Source organism: Phoca vitulina, unplaced genomic scaffold (genome assembly GCF_004348235.1).
Source record: "Phoca vitulina isolate PV1807 unplaced genomic scaffold, GSC_HSeal_1.0 scaffold8, whole genome shotgun sequence".
NCBI classification, from domain to species: Eukaryota; Metazoa; Chordata; class Mammalia; order Carnivora; family Phocidae; genus Phoca; species Phoca vitulina.
The window spans coordinates 75,174,606-75,194,005 of record NW_022589711.1 but is presented as its reverse complement, the minus strand read 5'-3'; the positions used below and the strand labels follow the sequence as shown (position 1 = coordinate 75,194,005).

At 34.6% G+C, this 19,400-nt stretch overlaps 1 long non-coding RNA gene across 2 annotated transcripts in view; it reads left to right on the top strand.

The window, feature by feature from the left end:
* LOC116634095 overlaps positions 1-18,924 on the top strand; it is a 354,995-nt gene extending 336,071 nt beyond the window's left edge. The window contains exons 5-7 of one of the 2 annotated variants that reach the window (XR_004299855.1): positions 6,899-7,061; positions 12,411-12,480; positions 18,005-18,924. This is a non-coding gene — a long non-coding RNA (uncharacterized LOC116634095). The remainder of the gene's footprint in view (positions 1-6,898; positions 7,062-12,410; positions 12,481-18,004) is intronic. The other variant, XR_004299856.1, reaches the window with a different exon arrangement.
* The last annotated feature ends 476 nt before the right edge of the window (positions 18,925-19,400 follow it).

Here is a 19,400-nt window from a genome sequence, read left to right as displayed (position 1 = left end):
AGAGATTTCAGTAAGGTGGTTGGTGCTAAATCAATATACCAAAATAATATATATGTAATATATATTATATTTGTAAAAAGCTTGTTAGGAAGGATAATGAAGAAATGTTTTATTTAAAATAGCCACACAATCATACCTGTGAATAGTCTAAACAAGAAATATAGCAGCTTTTTATGAAGAGATATTCATAATGTTACCAAAGGATCCAAAACGAGACTTGAATTTTTAGAAAGGAATGCCTTCCTGTTGGATAGACAGACTTAATATTAGAAGAATCTCAACAAATCCTAAATCAATGTACAAGTGGTGATTCCTGCAGTGTACCAATAGGATATTCTTCATTAGTGCTAGACAAACTGATTCTAAAATTCATGTGGATAACTGAATGTTTAAAATCAGCTAGGAAATTTTTGAAAAGAAAGTAATCAAGTGGACACGAATACCTAATGATACTCAAGCATATTATGAAACATTATAAATCTTTTTTTATTTTATTATGGTATGTTAATCACCATACATTACATCATTAGTTTTTGATGTAGTGTTCCATGATTCCTTCTTTGCGTATAACACCCAGTGCTCCATTCAGTATGTGCCCTCTTTAATACCCATTACCAGGCTAACACATCCTCCCACCCCCCTCCCCTCTAGAACCCTCAATCTTAATAATTAAAATAATGCAGTACTGATTCATAAATAGAATAATAATAACAAATAAAAAAGGGTTAGCCTGGTGATGGGTATTAAGGAGGGCCCATATTGAATGGAGCACTGGGTGTTTATAATATGCAAACAATGAATCATGGAACACTACATAAAAAGCTAATGATGTAATGTATGGTGATTAACATAACATAATAAAAAAATAAATAAATAAAGGTGCTCTGTAAGAAAAAAAAAAATCAGCAATAAATTTTGGCCGCCATGACAAACCAAAAAAAAAAAAAAAAAAACTAATGATGTAATGTATGGTGATTAACATAACATAATAAAATAAAATAAAATAAAAAGAGTCCAGATATAAATGCAAATATGTATGGGTATTTAGTACATGATAAAAATGTCATTTTATACCAGTGGAGAAAAGGTAGATTAATAATGGTACTGGGTAATTGGTTAGGCATGTTAAAAAAATAAATTCCTACAACAACCTCATTTCTTATACCATAATTTCGATTGAAGCAAATAATTAAATTAGGAATATTGAAAGAAGAGGAGAAAGAGGAGAGGAAGAGAGAGAAAAAAACTATAAAATTACTAGAAGAAAATTTGATTTTTTTTATATTTAAAAAATAATTTTGAGATGGAAAAGACCTCTATAAATATTAAATAAAAATCACAAGAACTGAGATCACCTGCATCAGTATAATTAATTGTTAGGGTTGAAAACTAAGACCACTTGTGTCAACATAATTTAACTGTCCCATGAAATTCTCACTTAGACTAAAAATCAATAAATAATGTCACCGTTTGCTTTTGGAAATTCTTGCAAATCAATTCATTTGGACAGTTTACTCACCTAGATGAACAGCTTACTTAGCGGGGCAATAATTTGCTCACCAAGACCCGCTTCAATAATATCCTTGCTTTGCTGTAAAGCATTATGAACTTTGCCCAATTCTGACCAGTGCTCCTCCTTGAAAAACACAACTTAAGTCATTTGAGTATAGACCAAAATACCCTCCGAATCCTCCTTTTGAGAGACCACTAAGTTTTCCCAAGGTCATGTTTTCCTTCTCTATAGTAAGTTTATTAATTCAGCTTTGCTTGATCAAGAAGTTTTTCTGATAGTCCATTGTGGACAGTTGATGACCCCAAAGCCATTTAAAAACTTGAAATAGAAAACAATAGACAAAATCAAAAGAAAAGTGATAAAGCGGGGCAATGTTTTGAATGCTCATCATAGACAAAATGCCATTTACCTAAATATTGAAGCCCCAACAAATTGATGAGTAAAAAAAAGAATTGGAAAAAGGTTACGTACATAAAAAAAGTTCACATTCAATGAAAAAAGCTTTAAAATACATGAAAATAAGCTCAACATAAATTATATTACCATAAATGCATGTTAAAACTATAAGGAAATTCTATTTTTCACTTTTCAGATTGGCAAAGATTAAAAAATAGTGTAGCTGTGGGGAGACAACATTGTTGTAGAGTTATTGGGTGCAGCTTCTATTGAGTGCAACATGGCAATATATATTACGATTTTAAATGCATATGGGCTTTGACCAAGGAATTCTACTTCCAGGAATCTGTCTTCCAGATATATTCCCATAAGTGGAAAAATATATATGTATGAGGTTACTCATTTTGGCTATTTCTGGAAATAGCAAATGATTAAAACCTTTAAAATATCCATTATATGGTACAATAAAAAGTGACATATTTGAAGGCAGCTATTGTAAATAGTAAGATATGTCCTAATGTCCAAGGTATGGTAAATTAAAAAAATGATTACACACGAGTATGATTTTTATGCAATGATTTTAGAAAGAAAGGATATAGATATGTTATTCAAAAGATCTCTGTAAAAGCTGTTGCTACTGAAGTCAACTAAATGGTTTGGAGACAGAAGTAGCTTACACTGCAAACTCTTTCGAACTCTTTGTCCAGAAATATGCATTTATCATTAACCATCCCTTCATCCTAATGAAATTGCGAAATGGAGCTTTTTCAGTAAAAACTCTGTAAGGCATTGTAACATTGAATAGTTTCACTTTGGAACTTTAATGGAATACAATAAATTTAAAGGGGAACGAGATCTTTTTTCTCCTGCACGGTGGACAGAGGGCACAGGCACGCTGAGTGTGCAGACAAGGGAGGCTACTCCCATCGGGCACATCTGCAGCGGGCTGTCAGTGCCCAGAGGGAGACTGATGGACTCACGGGGCCGGATGCACTGGTGGGGTAGTTTTATATAAGCATCCCAAAATTTATCGGTGGATCCCAGAAAAGACAGATCTCAGCAGGAAAATGGTAAGAAAGTGAATTCACCTTGATGCTATCAATACTGTTTACGAATGTGTGGAATCCCTCTCCCCTGTCTCTGGGTAACCCCTGAAACTGAGGAGATGGGGCAGGAGACTGGAGGTTTTCCAAAAGCAAGTTGAAGTATAGTATTAATGCTTGTGTTACTTGAGCATCAGTGTGGTCTGGGGATAGAGGGTCATGGTAGGGCACATAGAGTAACAAATTATAATTATTTTCAAGTAGTTTTTAACAATAGAAAAAATATATGTCAGAATTATCTAGGAGCTCATGCTTGGGGCCAAGTCCTCAGATATTAGGGGATTTTAATACAATTAATAATAAAAAAAAATGTCTCCTACAAGCAAAAGAAGCACAAGATAAACTAAAGGATATTCTTGTTTCTAAGCCAAATGCTCAGGATTGAGTTCCACACAAGTTGTTTCTGAATAACTCCTCTTCACTGAAGAAGGAATGGCTAGTAGTAGGAGTTATAGGAAACACACAGATGGCATTTAAATATTTCATCAGTTCCCCACTCCCGCCTACTTATTCAACTTTATTTTACTTTTATCGTCACTATTCTCCCAACCCCAATGCTCCTTGCTTCAGTCGTACTATTCTTTCAAGTCCTCGTTCAAAGTCATTTTGCCCTAGGAGTGGGGCTGCCAGTAGCCGCTGGGGCCCTTCTTCCCCGTAAGTTCTGCTCACTGGAGATCCCAAACAAGCAGCTAGAGGAGTGTCTTCAAGGCCGCCCAGTACCACAGGAGTAGTACATTCCTCCACTGTCCCTCTGCACCTCAGGTCTGCATAATATTAGGGCTTAAAATAATCAGTACCCTAGGAAGATTATTAGTTTGGAAAATCAAATAATAAACAACTTGAAATTAATTAATTCCCTCTCAGGTAAACACTACATTAAGGTTGAAGCATAACATGAAGAATTAGAAGGAGTGATCATTTCAGCCTGTCGTTAATTTTGTTTTTCTAAAGTACTTTAGCATTTATTGCCCCACCACTCTTGAAATTAAAGGCAAACAAATGCTTTTAATTTTTTGTTGTTTTGTATTTGCTTGATATGTATTTGTGACTTATTTCACATGCCAGTTTTCTGTGGAAACCTGAAAACCTTTTGAACTAACAAGATTAAATTTTTCTATTAAAGCATATTGTATTGAAAAAAAATGCTTTTATGCAGAAAGTAGAAGGAGAATAATACTTCCTTCCAAGTTCTTCCTTTCAGAATGAAAATGTCTGTTGTAGGCTTGTCCCACCTTTATTTTGGAAGCAGACAACTTGTCTTCCAGCTTTACCTGTCCACAACTAGAGAGGAATTTTACCCCAGGATAGATCATACCCAGAGTCTCAACCATACTTGATCCAGATTATTGAAATGACGGGATTTGGAACTTTTTGTAGTGTTAATACAGGAATGGGTTAAGAATTTCAGGGATGTTGGGATAGGATGAATGTCTTACATGTGGGATAGATGTGAAATTGGGGGAGACAGCACATTATTTGTGGTTGAGTGGTGTCCGCCTCCCAAATTCACGTCTACCTGGAACCTAAGAATATTTGGAAACAGGATTTTTGCAGATGGAATTGGTTAACATAAAATGAGGACATATAGGATTAGGGTAGGCCCTAAATCCAATGACTGGAGTATTTACAAGAAGGCCATGTGAAGGCAGAGGCAGAGATTTGAGTGCTACATCTAGAAACAAAGAACACCAAGGATTGCCAGTAACACCAGAGGCTGGAAGAGAAGCATGAGACAGTTTCTCTGTCATCAGTACTTCCAGAAGGAATCAACCTTGATAACACCTTGAATTAACACTTCTAGCATCCAGAACTGTGAGAGAATGAACTTCTGTTGTCTTAAGCCATTCAGTCTGTGGTACTTTGTTATGGCATCCCCAGGAACCTGTTATACCTTCTCAAAGAAAATATGCCATATATGCATTTTTTATATTCAATTTAATTTTATGGTAATGGTAAAATTTTTGCCTCTGCTGACTACCATTATTGAAAGCAACTAACATTTATTGAACATTTCTGAATTTCCAGGCACTATGCATTAATGATCTTCACAACTACTGCAAAACAGGCATTATTATCTCTAGTTTACAGATTAGGATGTTTTAATCTGTATTGGGGGGGGGGTCTTATAGTATCAAGTAGGAGAATCAGTATTTAAATACATATCTGTTTAACTCTCATGTTTATAATCTACCTATTAATTTATAAGGAGAAAAAAATGAATTGTTCTAATATATAACAAGATTTTAACTCACACGGAGCAAAGAAAAGAGCAGTCATCCTTTATCAGTGTGCAATCTATATGTATTTAATTTTCCTCTGCAACCCTGCAAGCTGTTGCTCACTGTGTCATCAATCAGGATGAGCTTACAAATTCACTTAGAAGTGCAAGCACATGCAAGTGTGCCATATAGTCAATTCCTTTTTCAATGAGAGTTCTCTCTGACACCACAAAGCTTTTATGTTTAAGCGAGCCTAATGACAAGACCATTACTTCAGGTATTGACCAAAACTTGCAAATAGAAGAGCAATAGGGAGGTTCTCCTAAGCATGTTATTACAAAGTGGAAGCAGTTGAACAAACGCATTACTCTCTTTTAAGTAGAATTTGCCTTTTGCTCTATATTAGTTCATATTTGTGAACTTTAATGAGACTGATTTATAGCAAAGTAATTCTTACCTTTTAGAAGGAGCATCTATTATAATGATGCTACCAACAATAGTGCTGTGACAGGTCATTAAAAGTAAAATAGGAGTGTTTGGGTTAAGAAGGAGGATTGTGTGGCTCACCTCAAGCTTCAGCTGCATCCAGCACTGGGATTCAGACTTGCTGGGTATGGCAGGGGGACAGAGGACTGGAGAGGCTTCTGAGGGAGAATTTATTTTAAGGAATAATGGGGACACCAGAATAGGAATCCTCTATTAATAAAACTTTAGCTCTAAGACGGGAGATGTTTCAGTTTGCTAAGGCTTCCATAACAAAGTAACCCAGATTGGGTGTCTTAGCACAACAGAAATTTATTTTCTCAAACTTTTGGAGGCTGAAAATTTGACATCAATATGCTGGCAAGGTTGATTCCTTCTAGGGCTTCTGTCCTTGGCCTGTGAACTGCTCTTCTCCCTGTGTCCTCCCTTGGTCTTCTGTCTGTATGTGTCTGCGTCCAGATTTCCTCTCCCTACAAGGACATCCATCACATTGAGATAGGGCCCACCCTGGTGACCTCACTTTACCTTAAGCCTTTAAACAGTCACATCTGAAGTACTTGGGGTTAGAACTTCAACATATAAATTTTGGGGAGATACAATTCGACTCACAACAGGACAGATGATTCTAAGTAGAATACTGTACTTGTCAAAGAATTAGCCCCTGACCCAGATGCCCATAGATTTATGTGTAATTCCTCTGGAAGGTTTGAGAGATGAAGACTATGAGGCACTATAATAGCCCTGTGATAAAACATAACAGCAAAAGTAAGTGAAGCATTCTTTACTTCGGCATTGACCATAGTGCCTATGGAAAATGCACTGGGTTCAGAATGTTAGAAATGCTGAAGGAATAAAAAATTTCCACTGACTCTAGCAAGACTTAGCTTTCAAGGGTTCCTCCCCACCTATTGCTAAATCCAGTTAGTTGATGAATGTCTGATAAACTACGGATTCAGTCCTGTGGGCCCTGCGTCATGTTTTATGATTAACACAACTTCAATTTTTCATACTTTTCAAGAATTTGTACAGTGAAAATTTTCTGAAAATACTGGATTTTGCTTGGCCATCCTCAAATTTTTTTGTAAAGTATTTAAGCATCTTGCTGTCCACAAAACGATCATGACTGTTTCTATATTTCAGTAAAAGGCTTGAGCTAATGGCTCTTTTTTTCTTCTTCCACAAAGAACCACATTGGCTCTCTGAGGTATCCATTTCAGCAGGGATGCAAGTTTCCGGCAGAGGAAGAAGCAGCAATAATGCCCAACAAAAGTGCTAGCGGCAGCAGTAGAGATCAGTAAAAGTGATGCCAATGCCTGATGGAGACAGTTCAGCCATGGGGAACAGAATGTGAGTCAAAGTGCCTTCCTACAATTTTCAAACAGAGTGGGCTTGGCAATAGACATCCCTGTGGGAAGCTGAATCTGGAGATGAAACAGAGGGTAGAATCCATGTGGTTGGTTATAGGCCTTATCTATGAGTATATACAAAGTAAACTTTGGGAATAAAGATATGTTTTAGGAGGCTTTGAGGGCGACTGAAATTTCAGTGACAGCAAGATGAGGAGGACAATTGATATAAATGGGCTATTACTACTAATGTGACCTGGGCAGCAACTTTGTGTGATTACTATGAATGATGCTTTCTACAGTTGTGTTCTAGGGGTGCCATTCTGCCGAAATCTACATCATATTCTATATTCATATTATTTTCTAGAGATATGGTTCTGTCTGGAACAGTGCAACTGCTCATGTCCATGAAATACGACCCAATTTTAAGTACTAATTTGGGTTACCCTTAAGAAACACCTTACATGTACATATCAATTTTCCTAGTTTACAATATATTTTCACATGTATAATTACATTTTTATCTTTTTACCGTCACAAACTCTATTAGGTAAACATTATATCATTTATATCTAATGGGAAAGAAGTTCAGGAATTATTTTGCTATTTCTACCATAATATATTGCAATAGCACAATTTCTAGCCCACAGTAAGTGCTCAATAAACATCTGATAACCATGGACTTATTCATGCATAATATAAACCTATGAAAAATATATGTTCAAATAGAGATTTAATTATGATAAAATAGATGTTTTAGAACTTCATGTATGTGATAACCATATTCATGGTCAGCCACACAAGTAAGAAGAGTGGAGAGCACCTATGTTTTTCAATTTGATGAAGATAAAAAAGATCCCCAGGGTTTCCAAATTGTACCACACTCAATTGCAAGTAAATGATACTGTACTTTTTTTCTTCTAGTAGGACTGATAAGGGAGACAGAGTTAAAAAATAGCTTTCCCATTTTAAGATTAAAATCCATTCATTCATTCAACAAATACATATTGAATGTTTACTATGTTCAAGTTTTGTTCTTGATGCTGAAGAATTGTCATTGGAAAAAAATCCCTGCACCTAGAGACCTAAGATTCTGTATTTAATTACTTTCTCTTAGGGTTTGCATTATAGTGATTTAACTTTGGAAATCATCATGTAGTTAATTTCATAGTTAAAGATAACATATGAGTCATACTTGTCTTCTTGCCAATGGCAGAATTCCAACTCGAACTGACTCTAAAGGAAAAAAAAAAAAGAATTTATTGGATAAACATTCCTGAGTACATGAACTCATATTGAATCAAGAGGTCTCTGTCTTTCCCAGTATTTATTCTATTTTCCCTTGCATTGGCCTTGTTTGCTGGAAGGCTGTCTACACAGGGACTTCTAGACCTCCAGGCTTACATTCTACCAGTTTAGTAATCCCAGGGAAAGGACATCTCTTTCTTAATGAAAGTCTCAGGAATTACTGTTGCTGGTCATAACTGGTCTCTACATCCATTCATGGATAAATCACTGACATCCAGGCAATGGCTGCATCTCTTATGCCATTGGAGGGACTTGTCTCATCTGAAAAACATAAACTCCTAATAGATTGAAAAAATGGTGTTTTGTTACCAAAAAAGTGGAATTTAATGATGCATACTGAAATTAAGTGACTTTACAGTGAAATTAAGTGACTTTGGAAACAGAGCCAAATTGGGTCTTAGATTTCTGAGTTCTAGGCCAGAATTTTTCAGTTGTACTTCACTGTCAGTTTTTATCATGGAGAGTAAATAAGATCATGAGCTTAATTGTTCTTTGAAAAAGTAATAATGTGCCGAATAAATAGCTATTATACATGATCCCTAGGCAATAATCTTAAAAGTTCCAGATGTCCTGATTTAATTTGTGCATTTAAAGTGCATTCAATCTGAGTGAAAGTATTAGTAAAGTTATTTGGAAAATATGCTATAATTAGTGGATTTTTTATTCAATAGGTCTTGATAATGACTACTTGAAGATGATAATAATCTTCTGGACTAAGACAATGAAAAGTTCTCTCTAAAGTAAAGACTGAGAAGTGTTTGGGCAATGTTTCCATTACAGTGGGGCTCCAGGGCTCTCCCATAAAGCTCTTTAAAATGGCTCTTTACTTGGTCCCTTCACTCAACTCCTTCCAGGCTGAGTCCTAATGAACTTCACTTTGACTTGGAAACTCTCTTCTCAATTCTCTGACCTACTTTTCTCCTAGGGGCAAGTATTACTCTCTTATTGCTTCCCCAAGAAGAAACATATGTCTTATCTTTTCTAAAAATATTTTTTCTTCTTATATGGCCTAGTAAGTCCAGATTTGGAAACATCACAAACCTAAAACCAGTTCTTCTTTCCTTGAGGAAAAGGGAAAGCTTAATATTAAAAATTTCTGTAGAAGTGAGAAGAAATTCTGTGTTCCATTCTTTTAACATAACAAAGCAGAGAAAATACAGTTGCGTTTTCGTGTTAAGACAGTTTGAATCATTTATGTTAATAAGTATATGTTATAATTTTTTTGAAAATATAAGTAATTTTCAACTATAAATTAAGAGGTTTTTAAGAAATATGTTGGAAGTTTAACTTTCTTAACATAAACATGTCCTTTACAAAATATTTACATAATCCAAGTTCATTAATCTAAAGGGAATATTTACTTGAAAAACTGGTCTTACTATAATTAAACTTTGGCAAGCTAGAACTTGGATGAAGTATGTAACGGAGTCCTAAATATTTAGAACAGAAAGTGACCTTAAAAATTGTCAGATCTCTCCAAAACATTTTATAGGTCAAGAAACTATTCAGAGTAATGATTTATCTAAGTACATAATTACAAATATCAATTTTCTGTTCAAGTTTGTTTCAAGAATATAACAATTACCTTTTGGTTGTTTTATTTGTTAGCATGTTGAATTTTTTCCTATAAATTATTGAAGATGAAATCACTTCCTAAAAAGTGCATATTGTATATAATGAAAAAACTTCAGTGTTCCAGAAATTGTTTCCTTCATTATTTTCCAAGAAATCATCCCATAGCCACACCATTTATGAGAAACAAACACATAAACTCCATATTCCGTGAAAGCTGGAAGAGCAAACACTCAAAATCCAAAATAAATGGAAAAAATGTCCATAGAAGTGGATATTCATCAGGGAAGGCATGCGAACAAGGGTGGAAGTAGTTCAAAGATACCTAGCAGATAACGCCACATGTGTAGCTCAAGAGGTCTAGCAAAAAATTACTCTTTGAAGAAAAAGCAAAACACTTCAGGTAAGGTGCAAAAACTGAGTATCTTCACTGCTACAATGGCATCAAGAGGGAATTGGCTAGAAGCAGATGACACAGGACTAAATGAGAAATTATATCTACAACTATAATCATAGGAAACCATTTGCTCTGTGAGAACAAGAAGGAAAAAATCCTTGCTTGAAGGGGTGGGGAAAGTACTATACTGTTGCCTACTATCATTGGCAAAGAGTAAAGTCAAAAAACTCAAATTAAAAATCCTGGATCATAGGGGCTCCTGGGTGGCTCAGTTGGTTAAGTGGCCAACTCTTGGTTTCATGATTTCAGGGTCCATGATTTCAGAGCCCAGAGATCGAGCCCCAGGTCGGAGTCTGCTCCAGATTCTCCCTCCCTCTCCCTCTAGCTTACATGTACATGCTATCTCTATATATGTATCTCAAATAAACAAACAAACAAATAAACAAACAAACAAATAAATAAATCTTTTTAAAAAATCCCGGATCATAGGAGAATCTCTGGTTAGCCTAAAACACATCCTTACACCAATTGAAATATAAACTTTCTGCAAAAAAGTAATTCATAAGACAAGAGGAGAGAGAGGATAAGATAGTGTCACCATTGGGTAGACAAAACATAGTAGCCTAAATATTTCTTCTTGGATTGTAATAACTAAGAATTATAACCATCCAGTAATAGTGAACCCACCTTCTAAAGACCCTCCTCACTGAGAGGTTTTTAGGCAAAGTGTTGAAGGTGTGTCCTGGTTTCTCCTTACTGCTTATCGTAAAATGCAAGATGAAAGAGATAAGTTGAAGGAAACATAACTTGAAGATTTGGGAAATTCTATCCATATTGCAAAAAATAGAAAGCGGGTGGAACAGAATGGGTGGTTAGATTCTAAGCAAGAGAAGGACTCAACATGCCATTGCTAGCTTGAAGATGCAAGGAATTGGGACTGCAGACTTTGGGAGTTGAAAATGACCTATGACCAACAGCCAGAAAGAACATGGGGGCCTCAGTCTTACAACCATGAGGAACTGAATTCTGCCAATAAGAATGAGCTTGCAAGCAGATTCTTCTCCAGAATTTTCAGATAAGAACCCAGTCAAGCTGACATTTTTTAACAACATATTAATTATTCAATCAGAAAATATTAGGAACATAAAAATATAATATGGGATAACAAAAAAATGAAAGAAAAAACACAATAGAAATACCCATGGATATGCAAATATAAATTAGATTTTTAAAAATCTTTAAAATAACTATATTTGCCATGTTTAAGAAAATAGATAAGCATACAATATAAATATAATAAAAAGACAAACTGGAGAATTTTATTAGGAAACCACAGACATTTAAAATCAGTTAAAATTCTAGACTTGAGAAATAAAATACGTAAAATCAGAAACTGTTGCTATTTTGGTTTAACAGCAAACTACAAACAACAGAAAACAAAATTAAGAATTGACAGAAAAATAATAAAAATATACAAACTGAAGCACAGATAAGTGAACTAAAAGGACAAAAGTAAAGCATTAGATTAAGGTGGAATAAAGTGAAAAGTCTTACAGAAGTTTAGTTGGAAAATCAGAAGGACAAAAGCAAGAGAGTAGGACAGAAATAAAAGTTAATGAGCATACATTTTAAAAAACTTTAATAAATCCAGATTCAAAAACCTATGAAACCCTTAGCAAGATAAATATAAAGAATAATAAATCTAGAGACATCATAAGACTGCTAAAAATCAAATCAGAGGCAAAATTTTTTCCTCAACTTTATTGAGGTATAATTGACAAATAAAATTTGCATGTATCTTAGCTACACAAAGTGATGATTTGATATCTGTATACATTGTGAAATGTTACCACAATCAAGCTAATCATCAAATCTGTCACTTTACATAGGGGGTGTGTGTGTGTGTGTGTATCAAGAATATTTAAGATCTACTCTCTTAGCAAATTTCAGGTATCATAGAGTATTATTAGCCATAGTTACTATGCTGTACATTAAATACCTAGAATTTATTCATGTTATAACTGGAAGTTTGTACCCTTTGGCCAACATTTTCCCATTTCTTCCACCCACCAGACCCTGGCAACCACCCTTCTACTCTCTGTTTTTATGTGTTTGACTTTCTTGGATTCCACACATAAATGAGGTAATATAGTATTTGACTTTCTGTATCTGGCTTATTTCCTTGAGCATAATGTTCTCCAGGGTCATCTGTGTTGTCACAAGTGACAGGATTTCCATCTTTTTATGGCATAATAATATTCCATTGTATCCATATACCACATTTTCTTTGCTCATTCATCCATCAATGAACAAGGGTTGTTTTCATATCTTGGTTATTGTGAATAATGCGGCAATAAACGTGGGAGGGCAGGCATCTCTTTGAGGTACAGATTTCATTTTCTTTGCATATAATATCTAGAAGTGGGATTTCTGGATCAGAGGGTAGCTCTATTTTTAATCTTTTGAGAAACCTCCACACTGTTTTCCATAATGGCTGTACCGATTGACATTTTCACCAACAGTGTACCAGGGCTCCCCTTTCTCCATATTCTTCCCTACACTTGTTATCTTTTGTCTTTTTTATAATAGTCCTTCTCACAGCTATGGCGATATTTCATTGTGATTTTGATTTATATTTCCCTCAAAATTAATGATGTTGATTAGTGATAGATTGGCTCCAGTGGTGGGCTTCTGTTCCCAATAAGCTGTCATTTTCTGTATGCTTCTCTCACTAGTTTTGGGGGCAACAGTTTGTCCTGTGACCTCCATTCTATGATGGATTTAAGAAATTTTGTCATTTTTCAGTTTCTTCAACTTTTTTCTTGTTATGAGGATAGAAATAATGGCTTCTAAGTTCTTTACTCATCAAAGCTAACTTTGGAAGTCTTCATCTCTATTTTTGAAGGATATCTTTGTTGGCTATAGAATTTTGCATTAGAATTTTGTATCATTTTCTTTCAATCCTGTAAAGATATTATAGATTATTGTCTAGTTTTTGAACATTTTTACTAAAAAATAAGTGTCAGTATTCTTTTGAAGGTAATGTATCTTCTTCTATTTGTGTTTAAGATTTGCCTCTGACAAATCCACCAACCTCAATCTAATTGCATCTCCTATCAGTCCTGTGACCCAGCTACAGGCCTGCTCAGCCATGGTCCAGGGAGCAATCCTGCATGTTCAGGAACCCAGCAATAGGTGTGCAATAGGCACACCCATTCATACCCCTGGAGTCAATAACATGGGAACGCAATTCCTCAATTGCAGGAGGCTCAGTGTGGACTAGCTTGAGAATTAAAAACTCCAGAGGTCCCAGCCTTCTATATGTTTTGCCTCCAGAAACCCTACTAGATTCTCATTCTGAAGGATGCAGAAAACCTTCATGCATCCAACAGGGGATGGAAAGAAACCATTTTGAAATAAGCCTAGAGTATTCTTTCCTTCATTACGTTCCTGTAACAAAGACGAGGCCTCAAAGTGAACTACTTTCCTGAGGTATTATCTGGCATGGGGAAGGGAAGCCCCCTGTAGCCTTCCTGTCTTACCTAAGGGGGGATGAGAAGGCAAAGAAGCATTTGTGAAAGTCATATCTCAAGGATATAAGCACACTAAAAGGCCAAGATCTAATAATAGATTTAGAGATTCGTTGCTTCCCCGAACATCTATATCCACATCAATGGGGCATCTGTATAATAATAGATGATTAAAACTGAAAAAAAACTGCAAACCTTAGACTGTATTTAAGAAGTCACTACAGAAACCCAAAGATAACAGAGGAGACAAACACAAATACACCAGAGGAGATTTTAGTCTCTGACATAGCTACAACAGATAGTAAACACAGCCTAACTTCTAGTCAGATAAATAAAACCTCACATCAAAAGCCTATTTACCTCAGTTCCTTTTACCTGGAACATCATACCAAGCTTTAAACAAAAAGTTATAAGGCATACTAAAAGGCAAAAAGGAAAATTAAAAAAAATAAAAAAAACACTGTTTGAAGATACAGAACAGCATTAGAATCCCACATATGGCAAAGATTTTGAAATTATTCCATCTGTGATTTAAAATAAATATGATTAACATGCTAAGATCTCTAATGGAAAAAGTGGACAGTATGCAAGAATAGATGGATAACATAAGCAGAGAGATGAAAACTCTATAAAAGAATCAAAAGGAAATTCTAGAAATCAAAAAACTAAAGCAAAAATATAAAATGTAAAATTATAAAATTTCTGGAAGATAACATAGGACAAATCTAGGTCACCTTGAGTTTGGCAGAATTTATTTTATTTTATTTTTAAGATTTTATTTATTTATTTGAGAGGGAGTGAGAGAACAAGGGTGGGTGGGAGAAGGGGCAGAGGGAGAGGGAGAAGCAGGGTCCCCTCTGAAAACCTCAGAAGCTACTGAGTGAACAGTAAAAGAGACACATTATATCAGTGTAATTAATGTTGCTATAAACAATGAATCAAACCAAAAATCAGTAGTATCAATATTTATTTCTTGAGGACTCAGTTTTGTCATTAGTAGAATAACTCCAAGGAAAACACTGTTGTTTCTCTAAAAACAATCCTTATAAATAATATTTAATTTAATTCAGTCTAGTGTTCCCATGACATATCCATTAGAAGCCACTGAAAATTCAGAAATTGGGTAAAACTATATTAAAATAACCCCTGAAGCATTTGTATGTGCTTCAAGGACTACTACCCTTAATTACTCTATTAACTAATACCCTTATATATAAGTTTTAAGACATGACTTCAACACTATTAATGCTGTAGTTATTGGCTTAGTTATTAGCTATTTTCTGCCTGACATTCTATCATCTTTGTCTAGCTGGCTTTTAAATTTTGATAAATTTATAAAAACCTATAATGAACACAACATAAAATTCAGATTCTACACTAAGAAAACCCACATTGGTAGCTATATTGATCATCTTTAGCAAATTACCCTAAAACTTTTCAGCCTAAGCCAACAAATGTTTATTAAATTACAGTTCTCTGTGGGTCAAGTATCTGGCTGTGACTTAGCCAAGAGCCACTGGCTCAAATTTATCACAAGGTTGTTCTCAAGCTGTCAACTGTGTCTGTGATCTTATCTGAAAGATCCATCACAGGGAGGGAGTTCTGCCTCCAAGCTCACTCATGTGGTTGTTCACAGGACTTGATCCCTCAACCCATAGGTTTATCTACATAGTTGTCATATAATATGGTGGCTGACTCTCTCAAGGGTAAGCAATCCAAGAGAAAGTGTGAGAGACTATGTCTAAGACAGAAACTACAGTCTTTTTATAAGCTAATCTTAGAAGTGACATTCCAGCACTTCTACTACATTTTATTTAATACAAGTGATACAGTTAAGTCAAGCCTACACACAAGAAGGACTTACACAGGGCATGGATACTAGGAAGCAAAGATTATTGGGGACCATTTTAGAAGTTCTTTATCCTAGTGCTTGCCATATCCTCTTAGATGAGACTTAACATCATACTAAGTCACATTGGGATATTGTGGGAGTCATAATTGGACAAAATCAGAATGTGAACATTATAAACTCTTTTAAATATTATACCTAAGCTTATTGAAGGGTTTATAGAGGCAAGTAAAAATTATTACTGTTAATCTTGAAGAAATAGAAATTAAAATGAGGGGTTCTGGAGGAAGGCTACAAGAAAATGTTCTATATTTTAAAAGTATGCAATAAATATAAAAGTTTCCTAGAAACAAGATACTGAAAAGCGTGACATTGATGTTTCTCAAAATATTAAAAGAATTCAGTAATAATAACAGGGATCACAAAGAAACCATCATGGGTTCTCTAAATAGAAGCAGAGAAATCTGCCTCTTCTCTTCCTCCCCCTCCTCCTTCTTTCCCCCCCTTCTTCTTTTTCTTCTTCCTAAGATGATTGAATATGCAATTAATAATAGTATCATTATTGGCTCTACTACTGATTAAAAATACACCAATTAACATTGATTAATTACTGATACTTTCTCAGGCTCTAATAAAGTGAAAAAAGTTAGCTCTCATCAGTACTCTGTCAAATACTTTTTATTAATAAACTCTAGGAGTCCAAAATTAAATTTTCAGGTGATACAGAGTTATGTTGCAATAGAAAAATTAGTTATAAAATGTTAATGGATTTGAACAATGAATCAAATCAAAAGTGGATATTAATAGAAGTGAAAACAAAATTTTTAAACTAGCTTTAAACTAGCAATTTTATTACAGGAATGTGGCTGAAAAAGTTTTATGAAAAATATATTTTGGTAAGCCAGGTTCGCTATGAAAAAAACAGAAAAGTATTGAGAAAATCATTTCGTTGACTTATAAATTAGACATTAGGAAGCCACTGCTGTCGCAGGTCCCTAATATTGTTGCAGAGAACGAGTGAAATGTCCTGCCCCAGGAGAAGAAATCCAGATGTGAGGGCTGAGAGAGGGACTGATCTTTGATCTGGATCAATGTTTCTCAAAGTTTTTGATCTTGGGATTCCTTCACTCTTAGAAATCATTAAGAACCCCAAAAAACTTTTGTTTACAAAGGTTACATCTATTGATATTTATTTTATAAGAATTTTTAAAAATTTATTATTTCATTTAAAAAGAACAGTAATAAACCTACCATATGTTAACATGGAGAACCTTTTTAAAATCAATAATAACCATTTTTCCAAAACAGGAGAAAACATTAAAGAGAATATTGATATTATTTTATAGTTTTGCAAATCAGCTTACTATCTGGGTTAATAGAAAACACCTGGATTCTCATATCTGCTCTTCATACAATCTGTTGCAGAGTATGTTATTTTGGTTTAAGTATATGAGGAAAATCCAGCCTCAAACACATATATTGTTAGAAAAATGAAGAGTATTTTAATAGCATTGTTATGTAATTAAGAATATTTTTCTTTGTTACTATGCCAAAACTAGACAAGTGGTACTTTCTTAAAGGTTAGTTGTAATTTGGAAACTGAAACCACATCTTTGAGTTCTATTACACTAAAACCCATTGGTCCATCTTGCGTTTTGAATGTATCTTTTTATTCATGGATTAGTCATTTGGAAAATGTTGTTTCATTGAATTATGCAGATCTGCCAATAGTGACATATTTCTTTTCAAAAATACTAAAAGTTAAATCATTCATTTTTGTCACTACTAATCTCATCAGAAAAGTCTCTGTGTTTGGAAGCCATCAAGCTCACGATGATAGTTGTCTGTTTTCCAAATTTCTAATGTTTTACTTCAGGGTTCAAATTTTATCATTAACCATTAAGTTCAATTGTTGTCTTTGAAAGGGTAGATTTGTTTAATTCATATTGAAGGAAACATTTATTGAATATTGGAGATTGAACAAACATACTTTGGTCTTCTATAGTTCTTTCAAGTAAAATGGTGTATCATACACACACACACACACACACACACACACACACACACACGGGCTAGATCTGCTCACAACTCAAACAACTGCACTGCTTCTGCTTCTCCTCCGGATGACCATAATGATTCAATTTGAATAAAAAGGCTTTATGCATACTTTCCATTTCATCATATAGAATATTGAAAAAATATTGCTAGAAGGTTGAAATTTAATATGTTTTTTACTGCTCAAAGATATTCTTAAATTGAATTTTCTTTCTTTTTCCTTCTTACTTCAGGTTTGTTGCTGTGAAGAGTTTAATGATGACTAGCACTGTTAGGTGCCATTGCTTTGACTCATGCTTAAGGGCCTGAAGCTTTATGTGCCATTGCTTTTAAGCTATATGCCATCACAGCAAAAAAGGCAAATAGCATCTTAGCATCATCAGGAAATTGTCTTATCCTCCTGGATGCCCCTGGAACAGTATCGAGGTCACCTAGATATCTATAGACTATACTTGGAGAAGTGTTAATTTTTATTTTAAAATTATGAAGACTTAAAGACTAATGCTGCTTTTGTGCTGTTGGGTAGAGTATTTTTTTATTAAAGTAGTCAATAACAAAGAAGCTCAGAGCATCAGGCTGCAAATTTGGACTTTCACAAAACAAATGTAACACATCACATTGGTCCAACTTAATTTTTTATGTTTTGGGAGTGATCATGGAATTAGTGTCAATTCAGGACTGTTGTAAGCCTGGAATTCTTGCTTGAAGAACTGGGGAAAGTTGTGCAAGTATCTTAACTCTATAATGGTCTGAATGTGTACTTTATCTTCATTATATCATTCAATGGGGAACAATCAAGAAAGATTTAGACCAAGCTACTTATCTTAATAAACAGGAGATGGTTTTCAAGTTTTATTAAAGTTTTTGCAATTTGTGGTAGAGAATAAATTTGTAGATATAATCTCTAGAGCCATAATTATATTTTCATTGGTTTTGGTCTTTGCTCTGATTTAGTGGGGCCTGGGGAGACCACCAAAATTGTTCAGTATGCTATAGCTCCAATGGTAGGAGATTCTATCCTGTTGACTAAAATGTGAATTAATTCACTGCAGTCATGGGGTGTTCACCTGTAGTGCAAGGCATCTAGGTCTGCATTATAATATAGACCTTTTTTATTAATGGATAATAAGAAAAGAGAATTAAGTTTTTCTCATATCTTGTTTCATGTATTTGTCTTGATTCCTTTTGATTCAATACATTTGAAAATTAATAGCTCTATAGTTTAAACTATTATTTTATGAGATTTTTTTTTCTTAGTTCACCTGCTTATACCCAACCAGCATTTTTGTGTTTGCATGTCTTTTTTAAAATTTAGGAGGTAATCACTATCAAACACCTTTTTTTTTTTTATTTTATTATGTTATGTTAGTCACCATACAATACATCATTGGTTTTTGATGTGGTGATCATGATCCATTGTTTTCGTATAACACCCAGTGCTCCATGCAGTACGTGCCTTCCTTAATACCCATCACCGGGCTAACCAATCCCCTCTCCCTCCTCCCCTCTAAAACCCTGTTTGTTTTTCAGGTCCATAGTCTCTCATGGTTCATCTCTCCCTCCAATCCCCCCCCCCATTTTTCCCTTCCTTCTCCTAATGTCCTCCATGTTATTCCTTATGTTCCACAA